This window comes from Falco cherrug, chromosome 17 (genome assembly GCF_023634085.1).
Source record: "Falco cherrug isolate bFalChe1 chromosome 17, bFalChe1.pri, whole genome shotgun sequence".
In the NCBI taxonomy this organism is placed as follows: domain Eukaryota; kingdom Metazoa; phylum Chordata; class Aves; order Falconiformes; family Falconidae; genus Falco; species Falco cherrug.
In genome coordinates, this window is record NC_073713.1 from 6295787 (window position 1) to 6316671 (window position 20885).

The 20885-nt window shown below is 48.6% G+C and overlaps 1 long non-coding RNA gene across 2 annotated transcripts in view; it reads left to right on the plus strand.

Moving 5' to 3' along the window:
* LOC114015463 (uncharacterized) overlaps positions 1-20885 on the plus strand; it is a 52846-nt gene that overhangs the window by 14342 nt on the left and 17619 nt on the right. The window contains exon 3 of one of the 2 annotated variants that reach the window (XR_008729785.1): positions 2756-12351. The exons of the other annotated variant lie outside the window; for it this stretch is intronic. This is a non-coding gene — a long non-coding RNA (uncharacterized LOC114015463). Of the gene's footprint in view, positions 1-2755; positions 12352-20885 lie in introns of those variants that run through there. 2 annotated transcript variants of the gene reach the window in all.

A 20885-nucleotide genomic window follows, 5' to 3' on the forward strand; every position in this document is an offset into this window, starting at 1 on the left:
GTTTATGTGCTGTACTGATGTTCCGAGTTAATAGATTTTAAATTATAGCCTGTGTAGTGCTCCTACCAATGCAAGCTTCCCTGGAGGGTTGGGATGGAAGAGGTGGGTGGTGGAGCAGCAGTTAGTAGAGCCGGCCGTTGTCTCACCAGTTGCTTTGGGATCACTTGGATCTGACCAGTTGCCTGCAGGAAAACAGAACCATTGAAACAGCTTCTGGTCATACAAACCAGGACCGCGACTCAAGGGTGTAAATCAGCACTGTGTAGTTAGAAATCGATAGTTACACTGATCTATGCTGGTGAGGGTCTGGATCGGGAATTTTAAGGCAGAGAGGTTAATGGTCCCTTCCTTTAATATAGAGAAGAAATACAGGATCAGTGCTCTGGTGCCCAGAGCCAGCTGAGCAATCCTCAGGGAAACCAAGCTGCTGTGAGCAGAGCCGAAAGACGGCACAGAAATTCAATTCCAGCCACTCTGGCCCCGTCACTCACCCCGTTATCACGCTCCGTGCCCCAGTGGAGACCGTCCTAGAGTCAAACAGGGTCTTGCTCCCACTTTCTACTTTTGGTTTGGTGATGTTCAGGCATGGAGGGCCGCGAGCATCTATAGAGAGGCAGAGGCTCCTGCAGGGAACCCGGAGAGAAGGGAATGACCCCTGGTTCCGTTCTTGAGCACCAACAGGCTGGAGTTAGTCTAAAACTGATGCAGCCAGAACAGTGCAGCCTGCAATGGTGCATTTGGATTTCCATGGGGGTGACACCCCAGGACCACCAGACATTACAACAAGGCAGAATTAGGGCTGATGTTCAATTCTGCTATAGCCCCGGCAACAAGATTGCTCTGTGATTCATTGTGCAGAAGTCTTCAACGTGGTGCAACCAAAATTAAATAGCAGCTCATATATTTTATACGTGTTTTTGTTGGGTTTTAGCCACACTGAATGCATTAATTCCTTCTATGCAGCAGAAGCAAGTAGCCGCTTGTTTGTTTGAGGATTAGGTGTGGAAATTCTGTTTTGCCAAATGCTTTGTTGAATTTTGAAAAGAAACAAGCAATTAAATCACAGCAAAAGGGAATTGTAGCAAATGAACATGTGTGCTCTGAATAGAAAGCAACAAGGCTTTGCTTCACGCACCAGAGCCAAGAACTACGTTATTTCAGAAGTTCCAGTGACTCTGCCTACGGTAGTTCTTGCATTCCTGTGTTAGAGGAGTTTTTTCTTCTTCACTTAGGCATTGAGCCCAGTTTGCTCTAGATTCACAAGAAAGGGATTTTCTCTGGTTGTGTCTTTTGCCTTCACCAACAAGAGAGGGGAAATTCAGCTAACCACCTTCCTAAGGAAGGGCTGGCATCTGTACATGCCTCGATCCAGATCAGTCACAGGTTTGTATGGCTGTCAAATTATGAGATCAGCCTAGAGCTCAGACTAACCATATTCTCTTAAATCGGTCAGGACCAACCGACGTACTATAAGTCATTAAGAATATCAATGGAGAAATGGCAAAGGTGTCAATGTCACAAGCAGTGCTGTACACTGCAGTAAATGATGGCGTGAGATGCAGAGCATAGGCAAGACAGGCTCCTTGGAGCTAGCTGGCTTCTGCCCCTTGTGCGTTCACCCAGGTGTGAACACAAATTTTCTGTATCCCTGGGCTTCAGGATGGGCTCCAAGATACATCAGGTAACTTGGAAGCAGCAGCTGTGGTGTTCAGGCACTGCAAGGCAAAGCTGAAATCTAGCAAGTAGCCCTGTCCCCTTCAGGTCTTTTCTGACGGCATCCAGGGAGGGGCTGCGGCTGCTGGGCAACCCCCTTCCCCTCAACACAAGCCTTGACACTTTGCAAGGGGTCTCAGGTACACCCTTGAGCACAGAGGAAGAGAACAGCTGGGAGAGCACTGAGCTATCGCTGAGGAAGCTGTGGTTTGATCCATACATCTGCTGCAGACTCTTTTTAAGACCTATTCAGAATCTCTGTGCCTCTGTCTTTCCATCTGTAAAGTGAGGATCGTGCTCTTTCCTTTGGCTGTCCTAAGTGGTGAGGGGGCAGGAGCTGTCTAGCTTCACGCATACACGCAGCTCGCAGTAGGAAAGAGCTACATTTCTCTTTGTAGCACTAGGAAATATGAAAAATATGTTCCCACCTAGTACTGGTGCTTTTCCCAATCAAAAGACCATAAGTTCAACAGAGAAAAAGAAAAGGCCGGTGTTTTCTTATTCTTGCAGTTTTTCTGCCCCATTTTCTCTGCCTTTCTCCCCATTTTTTGGTATAGCTTTTATCTTGAAATCTTCTTTGATGCCAAAGTCAGAATTTCAATTACTTTTGCTTTGCTTTGATTTACTCTCTGTTTTGCTACCTGTGGCTATGGAAATCAGCAGCATACAACCATTTGGTTACCTGATCCAAAGGATTATTTTTTTAAAAACAAAATTTCTGCTAGCACCGAGTCAATGTGACATGTGATGGAACCAGAACAGTGGCATTTTGCACAGAATGAAATGCAAAGGAGAGAGTGGCATCTTTTAAGGCACCAAGTGAGGACTGGGAAAGCTCAGCAGCAGCACCTGCGTACCGAAATCTCTCTGCTCCCCATCCTGGCTCGGCAGCCAGGCTTGAGCTCTGCATCACTTCTGCTCTACTGCGAGCATCGGTGGTCTCTAGCTGTGATCAGCGAAGGGAAGGATAGAGACCAGTCTACACTGATTGCTGTTTTTCTTTCTTCTCCAACTGTTACCTCTTCATTTTTTCACTCCCCAGAGCCTTCTGCTAATCCTCCAGGCATGCCTCGCAAGCTCTGCTGCTTCCACGGTCCAACTCTTCCTGCTTTGCAGCAGCTCTATCAACAGTAATAATGAAAACAAATGCGTTCTTCCCTCTACTCAGTGGCCCGTCAGCACAAGCCAGTGAGATCTCCCGGGAAGCCAGCTGGCAGGACAGCTGCAGGTTCTGCTACCTTAGTTAGAGAGATCAGGCACCCAGTTGTGGGACAGGGCATCGACCTGCCCTTTCCAGCCCTGAAGGCGTCCTCATCCTCCTTGGCTACTGGGCTTATCCCTGCACAACACAAACCAGCTGATGGACCTGGGAACTGCCGTGTTCCTGACTCTCTTTTGTCCTGTGAAGATACAAAGGAGTTAACCTTTGCAGGAGGCAAAGATTATTGCTTCTAGGTTGCTCTGTCAGTGAAGCAATGCAGCATTTATAGTTCCTGGCTGTAGTTAGACCTCTGAAAGATACAGCTGCTACTCAAAGATCACAGGTAGCGCTCATCCATCACCTGGAGACACAGTAAAGGGAGACAGGCCAATCTGTAGTAAGCAAGTTTATTTCATCTCTCCTGACATCTATAGATTAGGCAGCTGCCAAGAAGATACAATAAGGTGCTTCACCAGGAGTTACTTTCTGAACTCATCAGGAGTCGCTGAGGAGATGAGCACACACTGAGAAGCTGCTGCTGGTCCCTGTCCCAGTGGTCGCATCCTCACTGACGGAGGAGAAACGCTGAACCTTTACCATGTGTCAGACCTGGGTTAATACACCCGGATTTCTGGCTCAGTAGCAATGAACAGAGCACATGGGACAAAACTCTGTTTTCAGTAACGTGGAGAGCATGGAGGGTTGTCTGAAACACCAACTATTGCCTCTGTCAATAAAAAAAAACCAACTGATTTTTGCTCTGACCTACTACAGCGAGTAGATCCTGGGAAGAGCAATGTACCACCGAGTTTTGATAGTATTTGGCTATTGGAAAGGAGCAGATTATGAGGAGTATTTAAAAACCTCTGTTGGTGGGAGCTCTCAGGCCGCCCTGGCAGACCCACAAAAACCAGGTCACCCACCTGCTCCCACCTTTGGGTGAGCAGCCTTCCTAGTTTGGGGGAAGAAGTTCAGGGGTTTCCCTCAACAATAGTATTTCCGTGGCCTCGAAGTGCTGATTAGGCTGTGCTGTCCACGTAGGGCACAGAAGGGAAGGAGATGGGAAAACCCCACAACCTGCTCCTCCAGAGGCACCGTGTAAAATATCCCCCTGGGATTTCCCCCCACTAGGGAGCTGACCCGCTCTGCTTAGCCTGGCCCTGAGGATCTCCTAAGCCTCCTTTTGCATTTGAACCATATCAAGAGGCCAGGAAAAGATTTGGACATGGTGGTCATCTTAAGGTGCAATTTCTCCTGGGATGCCTTGACAGAACATCTCAGGAAAGATGGAAAAGAGAGCGCATCGCCAGGCAGCATCCCAGTGGCTCACAGACGGAATGCTATCCACTGCTCGAGGGGGCACAAATCCATTTCTTCCGTTTTTTTATTATTTTTTTTATCTGGCCCTGAGGGAAGAAAGGAGAAAAAAAGGACAGTTTCCCACATGTCTCCATCACTCCAGCAAACCAGTCTGTCTAGGTCCACGGTGACTTCACTCACGTTTTCAGGCTCAGAGCCAGATGTTTCTATCCAGACCATCCATAAGTTTTGGACGGGAAGCCACAGTGGACAAGGCGGTTTGTAGCTGTTGAAGGCTTCATCATAAGGTGTCAGTGTTAAGCCTTCTGCTACCTCATCCCCTGCCAGAAAAATAATTTCCTTGGTGCCTGATTACCGGATTGGCAAAACCGCAGGGGCAGTTCAGGGACGGCAGCAGCCCGTGCAGGCCAGCGCCTTTACAGAGCCTTTCCATCTTGCACTGAGCTGAGCTCCATCAAAATTAATTGGGTCTGAGGGGTCAAGTTTTGCAAACACGTTTAGGTACAGTTAGATATCCAGTTCCAGGAGCTGCCTGTGAAAAACTCACCTAAGGCTTCTCTGAATCCTTAGGTACTGAAATACTTTTAAATACTCATTCCAAAATCCTGAATCCTGCAGTCAGACAGAACACTTGAGCTGTCATTTGCAAATCCTGTTTTTCCCTAATAATGGGATTACTGGAGGAGTTTGGCAGTAGCTTTGGGAAGAGTCGGTCTTTCCTATCTGTACTTTCATCTTTTAAATTGGGAGCGGGATCTACAGAAAAATCCATCTTATTGAAACAAACAAAGCCGATTTGTGAGAAGAAACTGAATCAATTTCCATTACCACCCTGTACACAAACCAAACATGACAAAGGGATTCACACAGCTCAGTCACATTCAAGTGACATTGAGTAGTTTGCTGCTCTGTGGCTTGCATGCCGTTTCAAAGGCTGTGTTTGCTCCCCTATGGTTTAATAGCAATTTTAGGTAACCTTGTTCCTTGTGTGGTGGCTTTACATCTAAAATGTTTGCAATGCCTGCTGGCAGCATCACCTGAGAGATGGCTGGAAACGTTGCTTAATTCTGGTAGGACACATGGTGGCATTGAGCAGCAGCAGAGGTCACCAGGAAAAAGGAATTGGAGTGAGGTTTTCAGGGTTTTGCAGGAGATGCGGCCAGGCTGCCTTTCTTGAGGGCTGCTGGAGGATTAGGCTGATGTTATAGATACAGGGATCAGCTCCCTGAGGAGCTGCTCAGGAACGTAGGATGTCCTTTGCCAGACAGAGGCGGAGCTGTCTGGGAATGAGAGAGGAATTAACACCAGGAAAGCTGTGAGGGTTTCCCCAGGTCGAAAGACAGGTTCCCAAGGAAACTCCAGCACGTGCCCGTGTGACAAATCTGCTGGGACATACGTGGCATCCGCGGTCTGATGTCTTCACTGCAAGCCTGGAACACACGGGCAGCAATTGCTCGCGCTGCCCCGGCACAGCAGGAGCGGAGATTAGCGGGCATTTCCCAAAGCTGTTTTTCTGGCAAGCCCGATTCCCCAGCCCCTTCTGCGAGAAAGCTTCACAGATTAAGGAGGCAGTGTGCCTCCCTCATCGGTGCCAGAAGGATTCACGTGAGGCAGAAACAAGCAAACTGCCTTGCCAAAGAGGGAGGAGAAAGCATGGAAATTATTTTCAATCTGTGTCTTTGCAAGTGCAGGGAAAGGCTCCCACTGCTCCGCATCCGTGGAGTTGCGCACTGCCAGACTCAGGCCAGCTTCTGAAACTCTGCTGGTTAGCATGCTGAGCTAAAAAACATGTTAAGCATCTTGTAGAACTCTTCTCTGAAAGAAAAAGAAATGTTTTGCTTTCTCCTGTCAAATTGTAACCCTGTCTTGAGAGAGAAATGAATGTGTTTTGGCACACGAAGAGGTCAGGCTGCGTTTTGGTGGCACTGTTCACACTTTGTCCCTGAAACAGACTGAGCATTTGGAAGAGCAACACAATTTATTACTGAACGCGAGGATGTGAAGAACATTTGGGTTTAACCTCTCCACCAACAGACGTTTTAAAATACTCCTGGCAAGCTGTTCCTTTCCGATAGCCAAATACTGTCAGAATTCGGTGGTATACTACAGGACTTACTCGCTGTAGTAGGTCAGAGCAAAGATCAGGTCAAGTGGTCCCTGGACAAGGGGCAATAGCTGGTGTTTCAGATAACCTTCCATGCTAAAAACAGAGGATTTTGTCCTTACATGGATGCAGGGGTGGCTGGAGCCTGGTGGGAGCCCTGCTCAGCATCCTGCCCTGCTCAGCGTGGGAGCACTCGCACCGTGTCCCACGAAGGTGATACAGGCACCACCACGCCTTTGGCTTTGCTCAGTTGAGCTGGTGCCTGAAAGGAAAATAAATGGAGTGATAGGAGAAAGAGTGCAGAAGTCTTCTGCTCTCTTTTCCCTTGTTTATTATCACCTCCCTTTAACACCCCCAAGCTGTCCTCAGGAAACCTGTCCTGTCCTCCACCACCCTGCACAGCTTGGCGAGCAAACAGGGCACCAGTTCAAACTCCAAAAGTAGCTGAAAGCCAGCAACACGTGGGCTTGCTAATTATTTAGAGCTTAAATAAAAGTTTGGCCTCTTCAGGCAGCGCTGAGGGCAAGGTGGATGCCTGCTCACCCTCTCCTCCTCCTCTGAGGTTTTTAGGTGCAGACCATGGCATGTATTTCTAGTGTTGCTGGGCTATAAAAAGAAGGGTGTGCATCACCCCATGGCTCCCTAGGGGTCAAGGGATCAGATTGGACATGGCGCCCAAGACAGGCTTATGCAGCCAGACATCACCGCTGCTTCACCACCGCCAGGACCCCACAGCACCGAAGAGGGTGAAATACCTGCTGTTTGCAGGTGGGTAGGAAGCATCTCCAGGCTGCTTCAGCATGTGAGTGGCAACAATCCAATACTCTCCGTGAGCCAGGCAATGTTGCCGGTTTCTGCCATCGTCGTGCCTTTAGGACCTCACCCAAGCCTGCTTCAGAGGCAGAGGGACTAGAGGTCACTGGGCATTTCTGTGTCCAGTATGGTCTCTGGGGGCAGGGACCCCAAAGCACAGGTAGCTCAGGGAGTGCATTACATGAGCTGTGTCTCTATTAAATGCAGTTTCGTGTGTTTTGGGACCACCTAGGGCTCTGTTACGCATCCCACTGCTATCCTGGCCTGGATCTTCAAAGCCCTCTTCCAGAAGGCACAATAAATTTCAGCTAAAGGTGTGGAAACAAGCCTCTTGCACCATATTTCTTTGAGGTATTTCAGAGATACTCGAAAATGGAGCTGGGATTTAATCTGAAAAAGGTAACAGTATGAATGTACAGGTCACCCTTGTAGAGCTCAGCAGGTGGGACTTCAGCACGTTACTTTCCCTGTAGCAAGCTGAGTTGTCTTTTATCCTTCTCCTCTGCAGAGGAGATGCTGCCCCCCCCCCCCCCTCCTTCCAGCCTATCCTTCTCAGTAATGCACTGTAACCCATGACCCCTCGGATAAAAGATGAGAATACTAATTGCTTGGAAACACTCCACGGAAAGTGGACGCTAAGTGGACTAATGCTGAACAGCAATGGAAATTACAACGTGGACATCATCAGAATCCATCACAACTAATGAGATTAGAGTGGCTACCACAAGAATTCGTAATGATCTACTCTGGGCCCCAAAACTTTTGTCAGTGCACCTGAGCCATGCTTTGCTCTTCTCCTGCCCTCTACTTGCACACTTTGAAGAGTACAGACAAGGGAGGACCCCAGAGGCCTTTCATCCTGCTCTGTACCTCACTTAAACAACCCTTGTTTCTGATTGTATGTAGACACAACAGCAATGGCAATGACTTCATAGCACCCCCCCACCCCCCGCAATGAATAAATCATCCTAATCTCAAGGCAAAGTTAGCACAACCATCCACTGTGTCATTTCCATGAATCACAGTGATAAAGGGCCATGCTTGTTGAGACATTGCTTATGCAAATGCAATACAGCACTAATGAATGTAAGCAAAGTCCTACAGTGCCAGGACAAGGCAAGCTTGTGCCAAAACTCCTAGGAAGCAGCTGTTGCTTTGTTCAAAGGAATAAGTGATGAGCTGGGGCAGAGAGGCTCTCAGGAGCCTGGGACTGCACTATTCAGTTATTTCAGATCCAGGATTATGGTCCTTATCGTTTAGGGACATACTTTCCTGACAAATATTTCTGATTTATAAGCAGCGAAGCCTCTCTCTGAGTTCCTGGAAATTGCGATAGGGGAAGGGGGTATTCTGAACCAGGGTGATCCAGAGTTCAGTTCCTTTGCCATGAGATAGCAGTGTAAGGGGAACGCAGCGTAAGGTGCTGGAAAGCACCCACAGGGCTTTGGATTTCCTTCATTATTCTCCAAGGATTAATGCAATTTTAACACCTCACAGAGCAGGGCTTTGCTGTGGAAGTATCTCTGATTTCCAGCAGATCTCACCGTTATTGTCCTGTGCTGGTAATTTGGTACCTTGATGTTATTGTTCGTATTCTCTAGAAACCCATAAAGGAGGTGGTGAGCCAAGCAAGGGTTCGTCCTGCGGTGCTGGATGATTTATGGGCAAAGGGTAAGAAAAGGCCCTGCCACAAACAGCCAGAAGGGCCAGATAGCTGCGTGAGAGATAGGAGAGCAGAGGAAGGCGGAACGATTTCCTCAAGGTCACACAAGTCACAGCACAAGGCCGGGAATAGGCTCCATGACTGACAGGGAAGCACAGTGCATCGTCCTGCTGATGCAGGAGTCTCTGATAACCCTGACTAACACACCACATGAAGAAATTATTTCATGCTCTGGAATTCTCTGGCACCAAGTATCAGCCAAAAAAGGTCTAACACAATGAATGTAACTCAATATACGGCACCAAAGGTTTTCTGTTACCAATAGGTGCCAAGCACAATTGATTTTCATTTACAGTTTCTTCCTTTGTTAGATGATGTCATGGATTATTTATGTCTGAAAGCATTAAAAGGTACAAAGCACTTGATGAGTCATTGGGAAAAACAGCCTTTAAGCCTAGCTGGTGCAAGAAGAAAGGACCATAAATTCCCTAGCCTCGGTGTCTCCAAGCAGTTGCATTGCTCTCATACAGTGAATGCAAGGAGAGCAGCTCTCCCACCATGCCCAAGTCATGCAACCGAGCGGCTGGTACTTCCCTGCCTGGTATTTGGGTTTCAAAGCTGACCAGTGCCACTCACGGCTCCACAAACCAGCCCCCGAACGCACCTCGGGCCGCTGCTGTTCCACTGTGCCCCAGTGGGCCAAGGCTGTGCTGGTCAGCCTGCCACTGAGCCGGGGACGGGCGTAATTTTCTAATTAAAACACTACTGGAGTGTTGGACCTACTAAGGTCTGCACATGCTGGTACCCCAAAACAAAGTTCTGGATTGCATGAGGTAGATGCAATCCCCCTCTGCAGCCACAAAACAAAGCCAAACCATGTCTCAGGCGCACGGATAAAGGGCTTTTGAATGGAGAAGGATGAATCACATGCCATTTCACAATTAGCACTTTAATTCTGAACATTAATTAGGGCACTAGTGTTTGGAGAGTTTAGTTCTCATCGACCCACTTACATTGTTCAGAGGAGGCCTAAAGAGATACTGGGGTCTGCAAAGAAACCCACAGGAAAAATGACAAGTCGGTACCAGCTGCAGCCCATGAGCTGGTGATATGGGAAATGCTTCACATAAAAAAAGACCTGCTTACTAGAGCATGGGAAGAAGCAATATTCCAGTTACAATACCATGCCACTAAGGAAATACAGGCACAAGGATTCACGTGGTTTCACATGCAAGGCACAGGGATAGGCTACAGATGGGAATCGGCTGCCCGGCACTATTACAGTTATCTTATTGAGCTCTAACATCCTTTGAAAAGAACATTATTCTTGTGCAAGAGGAAAAAATGTTACTTATTTGGAGGTGTAAACACGATAACTGAAGCCAAAAGCCTGTAAAGAGGCTTGGATGTGAATTCATTATGAATACGCTCTGATGAAATGAGATTTACTGGCTCTTCTTTACATAAGGAAGTAGAATGAAATCTGGAAATAAAAACAGATGGAGATCAGCACATCCCAGCCATAATGCAAACAGGAGTACTACTAAGCACTAGCTACAGGTGAAGCAACAAATGTATTTATCCTGAAGAATTAGAGTATGTGAAAACACCTGCTGCTTTCCAGGAAGATAAAAGCCAAGAGAAGATAATTCCTCCCAGGCCACAAAACGAAGCGAAATTACATAGAAGTCAGCTAAAAAATACACCTCCATCATGGCTACAGCAGAGTGATCTTGATCATGTTTTGAGGACCACGTTGTATGTCAGCCAGAAGAAAGCAAGGACATCCCTGCAGCAGGAGCATCCAAAGGAGGGTTTGGAATACAGATGGAAGGTGAAGTTTTGCAGGTTGAATGGGAGATTTAGGGAGCAAGGAGGACTTTACCAGGTCATGCTTGCTACAGCCTTTCTAGCATGTAAACGTGGACCTTCCTCTTTCAAGTGTCTCATCTCAGCGTGGGGGAGGCAATATGTCTCGCTCCCTCCCCTCTCCCAGGCAAGAGCTCAAACCCTGAAAATTTGCATCAGAGACCACTGCTGGAAAACACACAACAGACTGGAGAAGGCATGGGTGCCATTTATTTTCCTTTATGTAGGGAAAAAAAAAAGCTGCTGTGGAGAACAGGGTCCTATTACTCAGTACTCTGCATGGTGTTTGACTTGATTTAAGTGGCAGAAACCTTAATTAGGGCTCTAAACAGGCTTCCTAATAGTGCAGTTCAAACTACCGGGGAAGGAACATTTGTCTGGTCAAAGCAAACAGAATTTGATTAGTTTCTGTGAGGGACCCAGGGAGTGAAACAGGAATGTCAGAGAGGAGACACGAAGTCCAGCAGGACACAGCTGGATTATTCCTCTCATACCCTTTACATCTTTTAAAACATCTGTCCGGACTGCAGCGAGCCTTGTAGCCTACAGATGCAAGTGATAAACTGCAAGTGAAGTCTGTGGAAGAAATGGAAATTGCAAGCTAGATTCTCCCTGGGACCCAAGTCTGCACCAGAGCAAACCCTTCAGCTTAAAAGCATTATTTCAGACTCACGAAGCTGTAAAAGAACTGGGGAGAAGATCTTAGAAGCAAAATTATCCTGGATCATCATAGAATAATTTAGGTTGGAAAGACCTTTAAGATCATCAGGTCCAACCACTAACCCACGTCCCCAAGTCCCCACCTCCAGGGATGGTGATTCCTCCGCTACCCTGGGCAGCCTGTTCCAGTGCTTGACCACCCACGGTCATCTACGGAGGCAAAAAACATGCAACGTCAGAGCTGCCCGGTTCCAAACATCTGTTTGGAAAGGCTTTTTGGACACATGCATTTTATATATGGCCTTTAAAGCTTTAGCACTGACTATGCACAATAACACATCCCAGAGCATCTGTTGTTCCCCCAGCCCTGCAGCAAGCCATGCGGGGAAGCAAGCAGAGGGATAACACTGCCTGGCTGCACAGCTGGGAAGAGTAGCACATGGGTAGCAGAAGGCCACCAACTGATACGAATCCAACTACGTGGCGTGGAGATGAAGCTGACGTGAAAAACAGCTTTTATGAAGAAATTGTGTACTTGAACCATCATTTATAGGTTGCCTTTGATTTATTTTGATTGTGGCGGATACCGGAGCGGTGCATGGAGGAGCAGCAGCTGTGGGACATGCATGGGACATGCAAGGGACACACGTGGACAAGTCATTGGCTTGTCTGGGCAGGGGGTGTTCCCTGAGCAGCTGACCCCAGAGCTGCTGATGGGCTGAGGCAGCGAGGGGCAGAGCCTGCATGGCAGCGTGGGAGGTTTAAGCAGCTGAAAACCATCAGCCCAGCTGGTGGCAATGGACCAGCCCCTGTACCTCCCAGCAGGCAGCATGGTACCACCCTTCCAAAAGCAGTGTCCTCTGCTGCTCCTGAGCTCCTCGCACCCGGTACGGCCGGCGCAGCTCCAGGCAGAGCTCCTGCTCGAGCGTGTGGCCGCCCAGGATTCCGGCTGCGGGATGCGCGGAGGGATATTGATATCTGGCTCCAGGACTGGTGCCTGCACCAGAACTTTGGGGCTTTAAAGCATGGAAGAGCCTTAGAGGCACAAGGTATGCCGGGGCCTGGTGGGATGGGGAGAGCATGTCTTTGGGTGTAAGCTGGCGGGACTGATTGAGAAAGCTTTAATTACTAATCAGTGTGGGAAGGGGACGCCAGCAGGACTGCAGTAGGTAAGCCAGGGGTTGGTGTGGCGTTGCCCGAGGCTGGTGGTGGTAGTGGGGATGTGTATGCTGCTCCTGGGAGCATGGGGGGCTCAGGGGTGTCTCTGAAATGCTTGTATGCCAGCGCATGCAGTATGAGAGAAAAACAGGATGAACTGGAAGCACTGGTCAGCTCCCAGAGCTTAGGGTGTTGTTGGTATTAGTGGTATTGCTGGAAGGAGTCCCACAACTGGAGTGGTGGGATGGAGGGCTCCAGGCTGTCCAGGAGGGATGGGGAGGCAGAGCTGTAATGCCAGGCACCAGTATAAACTGGGAGAGGGTCGGCTGGCCAGCAGCCCTGTGGGAAGGGCTCTGGGGGTGCTGGCTGGCAGCAGCTCAGCAGCAGCCAGCAGTGAGCCCTGGCAGCCGGGAGCACAAACCGCAGCCTGGGGTGCGGCGAGCCCAGCACCACCAGCCCGGCAGCGAGGGGCTGATCCTGCCGCCTCCCGCGCTGTGCAGCCTCACCCGGAGCACCGGGTGCAGGGCTGGGCCCCACCGCTTCACAGGGACGTGCAGGTCCACGAGCGCTTCCAGAGGAGGGCACCAGGGCTGGGGCAGGGCTGGAAGGCACGTCCTGGGGAGCGGCTGCGCTTTGGGCTTGTCCGGTTTGGAGAAGAGGAGGCTGAGGGGTGACCTGGTCACCCTCTGCACCCTCCTGGGGGGGGACGTGGAGAGGCGGGCGCTGAGCTCCTGTCCCCAGGGTCCCGTGCCAGGACACGCGGGAACGGCCCAGAGCTGCACCAGGGAGGTGCAGGCTGGATGTAGGGAGCATTTCTTCATGGAGGGTGGTCAGACACTGCAGCAGGATCCTGGGGAGGCGAGCGATGCCCTGGGCCGGTCCGCGCTCACGAGGCACTTGGGCAGTGCCCTTAATAACGTGCTTGGAGCTTTGGGTTAAGTAGCTGGACTAGATGATGGTTGTACATCCCCTGCAACAGAACTGTTCTAGTCTGGGTTTATTTCTTTGGGTGAAGGCACTGCAGCCCTGACAGAGGAAATCTTATTGAAACAAGCACTTGTCACATGGGGGTGACAGCTGGGGGGAATGCAGGTTAAATTGGTGGTCTTCTGGTAGAAGTAGTGGCAACTCTTGCCTCTGTGGCTTGTGTAAGCTAGAGGCCTCTTCATAAATGCGCAGCTCCGCATCTTTCTCAGTCTTAAAATAAAGATTTGCACTTGGTGGTTCAGTTCTTTCTCTCTTTCCCAAAGTTTTTTGTATGATCTTGGTCTGGAAAGGGAAAAATGAACAAAATGGTGTATCTGATTTTCTGTCTCCAAGCACCTAGATACCAATGCAAACAGGGCTGTTTATTTTACAAGTGCCTGTACACATAATATTAAAATCAAATATTGGTTTTGCAGTAGAGACTCATCATGGGATAGTTTTGGGGTTTTTTTTACTTGATAAATAGCTGGGTTTGTGTGGGGATTCGTATCAGGCTCCATACAAACAAAACTGAAGTAAATATTTGCCCATCTGTGGTGGGATGACCCTGGCTGGACCCTAGGTGCCCACCAAGGCTGCTCCATCACTCTCCTCCTCAGCCGGGCACGGGGGAGGAAATATAATGAAGATCTCATGGGTCGAGATCAGGACAGGGAGGTCACTCCTTAATTACTGTCACAGGCAAAACAGACTCGACTTGGGGAAATTAGTTTAATTTATCCTACTCTGATTTGAATGATAATAATGAGAACTATAAATCAAAACTTAAAAATGCCTTCCCCCTAATCCCTCCCTTCTTGCTGGGCTCAACTTCACACCCCATTTCTCTCCTTTCTACCCTGGCGCAGCACGGAGGACTGGGATGGGGCACGATCAATCCATCACACTCTGCCTCTGCTGCTCCTTCATCCTCACACTCTGCCCCTGTCCCCGAGCGGGGTCCCTCCCACAAGAGACAGCTCTCCATGAACCTCTCCATCGCGAGCCCTTCCCACGGGCTGCAGCTCTTCACGCACTGCCCTGGGGGGTCCCTCCCAGGAGGTGCAGCGCCCCAGGCACAGCTGGTCCCAGGGGTCCCCCTGGGGGCACAAGTCCTGCCAGGGGCTGCCCAGGGGTCACAGCCCCTTTGGGCATCCCCCTTCCCCAGTGTGGGGTTCTGCCTGGGCTGCAGGAGGGGGGATCTGCTCCCCCGTGGGCTCCATGGGCTGGGGGCACAGCCTGCCTCGCCAGGGTCTTCATCACGGGCTGCTGGGGCATCTCTGCTCCGTGCCAGGAGCCCCCCCACCTCCTCCTGCCCTGACCTGGGGGGCTGCTTTGGTGCAGTGTCTCTCTTCTCTTCTGCTGTAACTTGCTGCAAAGGTTTTTTGCCCCCTTCTTAAATCAATCATCCCAGTGGCACTCCCACCATCGCCGATGGGCTCAGCCTTGGCTGGTGGTGGGTCCTTCTGGGAGCCGGCTGGCGTGGGCTCCATCGGGCATGGGGGGAGCTTCTGGCACCTTCTCACAGCAGCTCCCCCCCATAGCCCCCCTGCTACCAAACCTTGCCAGGCAAACCCGACATGCCAGCTCAGCTGGGGTTTTGCCTGCGTCTGCAGTGCCTCTTGAAATGGGAGGAATTGGGCAACCTGTTGTGGTCTTCTCCTTGGAAGTTCGTATCCATGGGAGCACGTGGATAGCCGCAGTCTGGGGCAAGCAGCACAGCGAATTCCTGCGCTCACCAATGAACAACCAAGGAACAAAAACGGGAAATGGGCAAAACTGAAATCACCAACGCAGCTGCCTAGAATGGTGTGTTTCCAAAATGCTCCAGTTCCTCTCTGAGCCAGGGAAAAGATGCTTTTGCTTTTCTCCTACTATTGTTTCTTTTTTAAACCGGAAAGAATATGCGAGTACCTTGGAGACTTTTCACTCTTCCTGACACTGAGTGACATACGCTTTTTTGAGTTCTTTGTACAAAAATTAGCAGCAAAAGGGTTTGATAATTGTCTTAAAATACCAATTTACTAAAAGTCATGGACCTTCATGTCAATAAAAAAAAATGGAGCTTAAGAGCCATTTGGCCTTTCTTTAAGGGTCACTGTATTCCTTGTTCTAAATGAAAAACCCAAGTCCCTAGAGGAACCTCAGGTCTGCAAAGAAATGGGCTGGGATTTAACTATGGGAGGTTGCAAACAGAATCTGTTGCTGCCCTAAAACTGAATTTTTGCTTCTTGATTCCTAAAGATTACATCCATTAGGCTTTCTCCTCCCACTCTGCATCTATTTTTCTATACTCGGATATATAAATACAGTTACTATTTTAACTGCCTTTTCAATACAAATGTTGCCAATTAGCCAATGTTTTGCCCGATGCCTGGAAAACATAAAATCAAAATATTCATCCAAATCCACATATGGCCAGATCCTCAGTTGGTGTCAATGCTTGCAGCTCTGCTAATTTTTTTGGAGCTGGGCCACTTTATGCCTGCTAAGGATATAGCTCAGTAGAATCCAACTGACTGACTCTCCTTGGCTTCTCCAAGATCTAGATCTGGACCATTGTTATTACAAATGCTTTAAAAAATCTGGCGTATGTTAAGTGTTGGGATTGCTACTCTGGTAAACAATCATGTGTTGGAATATTTTTCTACTACCTCAGACCCCATGAAGCAGAAAATGGAAAGCCTGTACTCTCTCCTCCTGTTTATATTGGGACCAATAATGCTAATTTTCAAATGTAATTTAACATATGTCTGAAAGTTGCCTGACTGCCCCAGCCAAAAATTGCAATTGGCAGCTCCATTTCCTGGCATGGCTGAATTCAGAGCGGACCATCTCTGCAGATCAAAATATAAAGCAGCATCACTGGTGAGGCCTGGAATACAAGTTGTTCCCAGACACATGCCCAAGACATTGATGTTTAATGACAGCATCGTTCAGGGCAGTGTGAAAGGAGGAAATTCTGCCGCATACTCGGTAGGAAATGAGAAATCACCCTCAAGTGTGTGACATTGCAGGGCTGAATAAAAATGGGAGTTTAACAGAAGATTAAATCTGCAGAAGCTAAGATTTAAATCCATCAAACTTTACAACACCTGGTCAATTCAGATGCTGTGTATCTTTCCTTTAAAAGAATACTCTCAAGGCACCATGATTTGGATAGAGGTTGTTACTGGACCATGAGGTGGAAGTATTCCTGCCTGGCTTCAAGCATAGGTTTTGCAATTGTAGGAATAAATGGAGTTGAACACTAGCTGAACTCACCAAAGGGCATTTTAAAACCAAGAAAGGAGTGAAAATGAAACATTAAACAAACAGAAGGACGAATAGTGATAATGCCAATGAAGCAGGAACAGCCACACCATGAGTGATAGGTGCTCCCTTGAGAGAGAGAGAGAGAGGAAAAAAAAAAAAAAAAAAAAAAGAAAAACAAAACCCAAACACAACCAAACCCCCACACATTTAAAGTAAGTATGCAGGTCATCCAGCTCCAGAAATTTCTCCACAACAAAAGTTAATGGTAGCATACCAGGAGGGGAGCAGCAGCACAGAGCCAGGTCTCCCATAAGTTAAGGGAACCCTCTTAGAAAGCCTCCTTCAAAGGATCAGGTTTTGGATGCAGATGTAAGAAGCTGGCTGTGGAACAGCCCCAGGGGTTGCTTGGCTTTGATGCAGAGTGGCAAAAGAAATGCAGATGAGTTTGCTAAACACAAAGCTGTCGCATCTAAGGGCTTTTATTAATTAGCCTATGACTCAGTGGCTGCTGTGAAATAAATAAATAAAGCCTGTTTAGTGCTGCCTCTTGATGTTGCTTTTTCCTCCCATAGTTTCTGGAAATACTTGCTCGCGAGAAGAGCTGTGCAGTCTCTTGACGATTTTGTCTCTCGGTTGTGTTTTCCTGTAGCTACTAAAGCTGAGGGGGGTTACGAGTCCTGGATGTCATGGTGAATCTTGCTCTCTCTTAGGAGGTCCCTCCAAGACCCTTGAATATGTGAGGGTTTTTCAGCTTCTTGAATGGGTGTGCTCCATCATCCCTGTGAACAGGGTAGTGTGGTGGTAGAGCTGGTGCCAGCAAGGTGGCGTTGGGAAGAGCGGAGGAAAGAAGCCTGCAGTGGTTTATGTGGGATGTACTGTGGTCTCAGGGAGCCTGGCTGGGTTCTTGCTCCACTGTCTCAGAGCTTACCTGGACCACAGGATGCCTGCCTCCTCCTTCCCATGCCCCAGCTGGAGCTCAGTGTGCTTCATCTTTTTCTTACTGAGGTTCCAGTTTCAGATGGGAGAACCTTTATGAGCTAACCATCCAACCAGGGAAATGCACGTACCTTTGCAACTCAAAAATTACTCCCCTTCTGTAGAGTTAACTGTGAGATAGAGCAACTTCTTTCTCTTTGGGTAGGGTTAGAATTTGGAGACTGCTTAGAGAAGGGCAGAGCTGTGTGGGGAAAAGGGTCATATCTTCAGCAGGGGTAAATCAGTGCAGCTCTGGAATCAGGGAGCCCGTGTTGATTTATGCCTGCTGAGAAACAAGGCATAACTTCTTCCAATGCATGAATGCGCTGTTTGTAATCGGCAAATAAACCCCCATTTAAATAAAAGCCTAGTTCCTACAAAGAAAGAATGCATGACGCATGGAAAACTTGGGTTTTAAGTCCTAATCTCCGTTATTCAGAAAGCATAAAAATTCGGTTGCGCGTGATGTATATCATTTAGTAAAAAAATTTTTACTGACAGTGCAGTTTGGTCTTGGGGGCGGTAGTATTGGAACAAGAGGCAATGGGAGCCCTGAGAGAAAAAAAAAAATATGAAGAAGAGATAGAAAGTAGACAGCCATCCCTTCCTTAAGGCTGTGGGGCTGCTTCATCCCTCGTGGATGGTGCGTAGGGCATAGACACTGCCCCACAGGCAGCTGCACTTTCTCTTTTCACCCCAAGTGGCATAGCCTGGGCCTTTGGGATTTAAAAGCTTTGGGGCTGAACGTTCGAGGAAACCCTGTGCGATGGGTTTGTGGTGCAGGTGGTGCAGATACTGGTGTTATTTTCGTTACAGAGGACTCTGTGCCACTGTCCGCGTGGGTGTGGGCACCAGGGATGCGGCGCTGGCTGTGCTGCGGGGGGGGGGGGGGGGGGGGGGGGGGGCACACGAGAAGCCACCAGACACAGGTCGTGGCTCAGATGGAGAGGAGGAGGGAGCCCCGGCTCTTCCAAAGGCTGAAGAGGTGTAACGGCCATAAAACCCCTCATTGCATATTTAAAGCTGCAGCTTTGGGGCAGGTTTTGAAGGGTGAATCCCCTGCATTGTATTGCAAGCATGCGTACGTGGTTTGTGATTAAGGCTCTCTGTATCTCTGCATATGCATATTTATTATTATTTATTATTTATATGCCACTGGGAATGTACATGGCACTTCAGAGACATATAAAACAAGCTGTTACCTCCTGTGAATTGCTTCCAATCTAAGTGCTTTGTAAGGCTCTTTAACCAACTAATTTGGAAATCCAGCTTTTTAGTGCCACTTTTTAATGACAGACACACTGATCCAATAGAAATCGTTCGTTTTCCCATTGAAATTCTGCGATGGCTGCCACAAACTGGCAGCGAGCGGGTTTCAGGATGAAGTATTCCACTGGAGCCTTCATTATAGGAAAAGTCTTTCTCTTTCTCTGTCCTTTTTTTCTATTTTATGACATGATTAATTTATATTACCAAAGACCTTGAAAGCCGCAAACAGAGATGGATTCCTGTTGTGCAACGTACCGAACGCGCACAGGGCCAAGACGGCTGCAGTACCGAGCAATGGAGGATTTATATGCATTTCTGTTCCTGCTGGACTGAGTCACCGAGATGACCCTGTCTGTCTAGGTCCAACTTTATCAGGCTTTGGCTGAAATATGAACAAGAGATCAGCCATTTGCAGATTAAGTGGTGAAACACCTACGCAGGGCATGTGTCAGGATGGCTCTATCAGGGGACTTAAAGCCATAAGATTCCCAGAGGACCAGCGCTGCCCATGCAGTGTAAATTACAGAAGCCGCCAGCCAGCCAGCTCGGAGGCACCTCAAACAGCTGTAGCTGCAAACCCCGTTTTTACATCCTTAAAGTTCTGGCTGGAGGTCTGAGAGGGGCTGCAAAGTGGTGGATGCAGCCCCTGGTCCAGCTGGAAGTTCTTACAGACCCTGGGCAAAGCAGCAGGGGCGTGAGGAGGCACAGGGCTCTGGGGAATCCGGAGCGAGCAGAGGAACGGTCCCTCCAGCGTGCAGATGCTGCCGGAGACAGGGAGAGCTGCCGACGCATCTCCCAGGAGCGTTTCGGGGGATGCTTCGGAAGCAGCATAGCAGAGAAAGCTCAAGGAGATTATACAGCCCCAGCGCTGGAAGAGAAGGATTTTGCACTGCATTTAGCAAAGTGCTGGCAATTCCTATTTTGAGACACGCAAAACAAGTAGGGGATGCCAAGCAGATCGGCAGCCAGAGCATCTGATTAAACAGCGTGTGATTGCCACTCCTTTCCCTGGCTTTACATCAGGCTCACGCCAGTGATGTCAGTGCATTTACCCCTTGTTTATAGCAGCCCTGGAGAGAGGGGAAAAAACAAGCAAGCTGGTTTCAATAAATCAGCCCAGCCTCATTAGCTCCCATCAACTTGCTCTAACATGTCCAGTGAGTATTTGGCTTAGAAGGAAGGTAGCATTCACAATACACAGGGCAGGATTTGGCAGCGAGGATTTTTGGGAGATAACAAGTCAAAGCCCTGTTCCCACAGAATAAACCCTGTCATAAACGCTGGCCTGTTATTACTGTCAGTTACTGATTAATGCTGTGATTGCTGAGGCCATTTGCTCTGGCTCCCCGAGTATGGTCCACTTGCAGACTATTGCAATGGCAACTGCCTCAGCTGCTGAGATGCTTTTAAATTAACTCTTTTTCAGAAAAATATTTGCACCGATTTTCCAGTTCTTTCAGTGGGGCAGGGGGAGAAGCATCCCTACAGCCCAGAGAGAGATGGACTTAACATTGAGAGAAATTGAATAATTTAAGAGGGGCAACGTTATGTTTAAAACAGAGGTCATCTTTTAACGAAGTGCTCAGCCTGCCGCCTTCGAGCAGCAAGGTTTCTGTAAACACTGTCTGTCCTTCTGTGTGTTGGTGCCTGCCTGCCACTCCTTTCCAAGGCATGGAAGGGAAGGCAGTCCGGTGAGAGCTGACATTACTGGGTCCTAAAGAAATTGCACTTGAAGCAGGCATGAATGTTCCTCTCTCTTTATTTTTGATTTTTTTAGCTGATGGATGAAGAAATCCATCTGATTCTGAAAGCTGGAGGAAAAGAAAACCCAACTTTATGGGGTATCGGGCTTAAATCCAGTAGCTGTTTATAAATAATTCCTCCAAATCTTCTCTAGCTCTCGGCTTCAAGGAGATATT